Raw genomic sequence first — 5,000 nt, 5'->3', positions numbered from 1 at the left:
CACACACAGAATGTTCAATTTTGCCCCAATAGCCCCAAAAGGAACAGTGAATAAGTTAATAATCACCCTGTTAATCACTGGCATGCCAAAAGGCTATCTGTCTTCTTCTTGGAATTTAGATACCTGCAGTGGCAGAATTCCAGCGTTGGAAATATCCATAAGATGTCCTTTTAGAGTCAACTCTGTCGACTCCTCTGCAGGAGAGAAATGAGTGGTGGTGAATACAATAGAGTACTCAGAAGCCTCAGACTAAAGATATAGACTCTTTGTCTCTTCTGTCACCCACCTGTTTCTATGGTTTCCTCTTTATTGTGGGGGAACCTCGACCGCCGAGATCCACACCTGAAACCAGGCTGCATGCGCGTCTGAACTCTGGTGGTTTGATAGTGACGTGCGTACGTGACCTCTGGCCTCCGTAGTGAAACCTTGGTGCCGTCATCCGGCCGCCTCGCACACTCTGCGGTGACAGAGCCAACAACCGTTTTAGGGTGTCTGTCAGGATATACAACACACACACACACACATACACACACACACACACACACACACACACACACACACACACACACACACACACACACACACACACACAAAATCACACATACGGCTTACCAAGAACACCATGAACTTTTGGCTGATGGTTAGCACCCGCTCTGATGTTGCTAATACATGTGCGACATGACATGACATGAAGCTCTGATGTTGCTAATACATGTGCGACATGACATGACATGAAGCTCTGATGTTGCTAATACATGTACATGTGCAATATGACATGAAGCTCTGATGTTGCTAATACATGTGCGACATGACATGACATGAAGCTCTGATGTTGCTAATACATGTGCGACATGACATGACATGAAGCTCTGCTGTTCCAAGTGAAAAATGTCATAAGGCTTTTAAAAAAAGAAGCACTGACAGGACATTAACTAAAAGTGTATCAGTTACTGTTTTAATTCACTTCGATTTTTGACAGTGTATAGATTGAAATGAAAAGACCCCAACTTAAATAAGTTGCTAACTAATGTACTAACTAAAGTAAATAAATAAATACCTAACTCAGGTTCAAAAGATACAGTAGGCAAAAGGTTTATCCTCAACTCATTTGCCTTTCTAGTAGCTGGAAACCTTTTCTCTATATTGTACGTCACTTTCATTAAGAGTATTTGTATTGTATGAGTCATGAGGGGACTCTCCCTCTAGCAGCACCTGTTGGCATCTTTGCACGCCACATCAACAGGCTTTAGCCACCACTCTGCCCCACGCTGGGGATGGGTCCTAGGGGACTCTTCTGCTGAGAGAATAGCCCGATTGGACTGAGCAGTGTGTCCTGGCCTTCATTGGCGCTGCTCGAATGGGAATGGGAAACTTCAAACATTTCCAAAGTCAGTTACAGTAAAATCACTTGGGTTGGACCTGAGTAAACTCTTTATTAAGATGACACTCTTGACAAAGGGAAAAATGGTTCAAATGTCAAATGGGTTAAAGGCTTGATTGTTTTTAGAATCTATCTTTTCGGCTGTCGGCCTTAAAGCTATTTTTATGCACATTGAAATATCTTAAGATTGATCTTGATAAGACTCAAGAAATAGCTTTTGTATATATTTTGACTTTTGAAAGATTAGAAGCATAGATAGAAAGATAAGAAGCATAGAGTATGTGTTTTTGCATGTCTCATAGTACCTTTGGCACTATGCAGCCTTGACTTTATGTCTCGCTGATTAGAAAGATCTGGGGCCGTATTCACAAAGAATTTTAAGGCTAAAAGTAGCTCCTAAGTGGCAAATTTAGGAGCAACTCCTAAAAATAATGGGCGTGTCACTCCTAACTTTAGGACTCCTAATTTTTTTCACTAAAAGTAATTCACGAAGCATTTTAGACCTAAAAGTAGCACCTAAGTTTGGGACAGCTTAAAAGAAGTCGAGAGGACTCCTAACTCACTAAGACCTATTCACAAACAGCTTTTTGTGGCATTTCACGTTGCGATGTTTTGAAATGGGTATGCGGCAACAGGAGCTTCCAATCGCGAGGGAACAATTTTGCATTGTAGGCAAAAAAGGGATGCAATAACGCCACCAACAACAACCAAAACTACTCATTGTGAACATGTAAATTAAATGTAACGTTTCATTGTGAATCAAATTAAAATGTTCTCCTCTTTGCAAACGTGGGCATTGGCTATGGTGACAGGTTAATTTAATAATGTTGCAAAGATACTGCATCAATCCGCATTATTCATTAGGCTACTAGGCTATTTGTTTTGCCTTACTCTTTATTCATTTAGGCTATTTTATTCAGGTTTATTCATCATCTTCCCGCTACCTGTTACAATCATCAGACCTGTCAATCAAGGGAGGTCACTTCATGTCAAGCTCGTCAGCAATCAAGGTGGTCACTTCAGTCAAGCTCGTGCGTCATGGCCATCCATAGCAAGGCTCACTCTTAATTTAGGAGTTGTCATTTTTCCTTACTAAAAGTAGGTCTGAAAGGCTTTGTGAATAACTTTTAAGAAAAAACTCCTAGCTAAAATCTTTTAGTGCGATTTAGTAGTACTCCTAGTGGTAAGATAAAAGGCTTTGTGAATATGGCCCCTGGAGTCCACATCACATGGTGAGTCTCACAACATTGTTATTTGAACACGGTTTCAAGTCATACTGACTGGAAAGTCTGATTTAAGAAAGCAGTAGTAGGCTAGGTGCTGATATTTCATATATACAGTAATCAGACTTCAGGTTTGTTTTCCATATCAGTCAGTCACAGTCCTGCACAGTGAACTTCAAAATAAGGGCCCTCCCATGTTAAAGGTTAACACCCGCTCGGTCACGTCGAAATAGCAGCAAACACCGTCCCATCAAGTGTCCTAGGCTGCAGAACTGAGGAGAAGTGTCTCTTTTTATGAGCGCCGTAAACAGTGTTGTTACTGTGCCAGGCCCTGCTGGGTTTCCATTGACTCGTGTTGTGGTGGACAACCTGGTACGCGCCAAACTGGCACACAGACATGCTGGAGCTTTGACAGTTGATCAGATAAACACTGCGTCGTGATAGATGGAGAAATGTCTGGTTAGGTTTGTGTCAAATGAAGAAATCCCCGTCGGCGGCTAACTGAAACAGACTTTGTGTACATGCCAGTCTGTCTGCATGGCATCTTTGTGTTGGAAAAGAAACGGTAATGAGCTTTGTGGTTAGGGAAAAGTAGCGTGTGTTGCTAGCTGTGGGGCAGGGTGACATGCAAATGTATGGCATTGTGTGCGCTGTGTTTGGGCACATCTTCAGCAACCTTACCTACCCCGCATTATGCAACCATCAGCAAACACCCGCCCCCAGCCATTCCAAGTCATACCCATCCCTCTGGAAAGCTGCTTTTTCGCCATCCATTTGCAATGAAATTGTGAAGAAATCTTGGGTACAAAGGGCATTTTGTTTTGGAGGTCTTGGTTGCATCATAAGCCTCGTAGTTGAAACATCTCAGCCATCTTTCACTTATATGCTCAACATGACTGTGTGCCTTCTAATCTCTGTTCCAGATTGATATCAGGGTCTCTTCTCTCTCTCTTTCTGTGTGTGTGTGTGTGTGTGTGTGTGTGTGTGTGTGTGTGTGTGTGTGTGTGTGTGTGTGTGTGTGTGTGTGTGTGTGTGTGTGTGGGGAAGATAAGCTTGACTGGGGTTAAAATTCACAGGGTGATTGATATCAACCCAGGCATTCTGTGGACTTGTGTTCCTCACATCTGCTCCTCTTCCTCTTTCTCTCTCTCTCTCTCTCATTTTTTCTCTGTCTTCATTTGATGAGTGTTAAGTCACATTCTAGACCAGGTCCGCTTTTCTAGGAATCCTCCAGGCAGCCACACGTTTGGAGGCTCCGTTGTGACCCTGCAGCATGCTCACCACAGCGCCCTGCTGCTCTCTTTCTGCTGTGTTTCCTCCCACTACCCACCACTTGACCTGTTCTAGGAACCTGTGTGTGTGTGTGTGTGTGTGTGTGTGTGTGTGTGTGTGTGTGTGTGTCTGTGTGTGTGTGTGTGTGTGTGTGTGTATGTGTGTGTGTGTGTGTGTGTGTGTGTGTGTGTGTGTGTGTGTGTGTGTGTCTGTGTGTGTGTGTGTGTGTGTGTGTGTGTGGTGTGTGGTGAAGGGTGCACTGGTGGCTTGTCTATGACACAGAATAAAAAGAAAAGGGAAAAAAAATAGAAAGTTTCCATTTGGCACATGGTAGCATGGCGCTGTGAGGTCACTGGTTGCGGTGGGCCGCGGCAGAGAGATGGTATCCACTGCGGGTAGCGGAACACAGTCATACTGTAGCACTGCACTGGGCTGCTGTTTGGGGTTTTCGCAACATGCTTTCTCATTTTCTATATTTCTTCCTCTCTGATTACCAGAAATATAAAGAAATAAACATTAATTTGCCCACTTTAACTTGTCTATCCAATCTTTTGTGTCAACACTGTTACTCCATTGGCACGTATTACCATTGTAAATCTTAATTTCTGTGCAGATATTGATTCTACTGTGTAGAATGACTCCACTATCGATTTTCATTTGGTTTCAAAAGGGAGCCTTTGACTAGTGCTCTGCAAAGGGTTCATGAAACTGATATAAACCGATAATTACACCTGATGTAAGGGTCTATCATAACATTATGTATACTGTAGACAATAATAATAGACAAATGGACTTCATCATGTCCTGTAGAACTGTCAGGTCACTGGAGTGCAGCGGCCTGTTGTTTGCTGTTACTCATTGTAAAATCGGCAACATCCGCGAAACTCGGCTCCTTGCCAGCTCAACATATCTGTGAAGGCATGCAAGGATTGCATAGCGCTCATTTGCTAACTTGCCCAGAATGCAGGCGTTCCTCGCGATCTGTTGTCACGAGTTTGCCCTGCTTGCCTTGGCTGCCGCTCCAAAGAAAACACCTTATTCATGCAGGCATGGAGATCTCCACGATCATCTGGAATTCTTTTTAAATGCTCATTATTATTGAAGCGCTTTTCTTCTGAGGCCTA

General features: G+C 43.2%; 1 protein-coding gene across 2 annotated transcripts in view; it reads left to right on the top strand.

Moving 5' to 3' along the window:
* Nucleotides 1–5,000, top strand: part of nek6 (NIMA-related kinase 6) — a 54,291-nt gene that overhangs the window by 11,568 nt on the left and 37,723 nt on the right. The window lies entirely within an intron of this gene.

The sequence above is a fragment of the Alosa alosa genome, chromosome 12, assembly GCF_017589495.1.
Source record: "Alosa alosa isolate M-15738 ecotype Scorff River chromosome 12, AALO_Geno_1.1, whole genome shotgun sequence".
Classification (NCBI taxonomy): domain Eukaryota; kingdom Metazoa; phylum Chordata; class Actinopteri; order Clupeiformes; family Clupeidae; genus Alosa; species Alosa alosa.
This window is presented reverse-complemented; position numbering and strand designations above follow the sequence as displayed.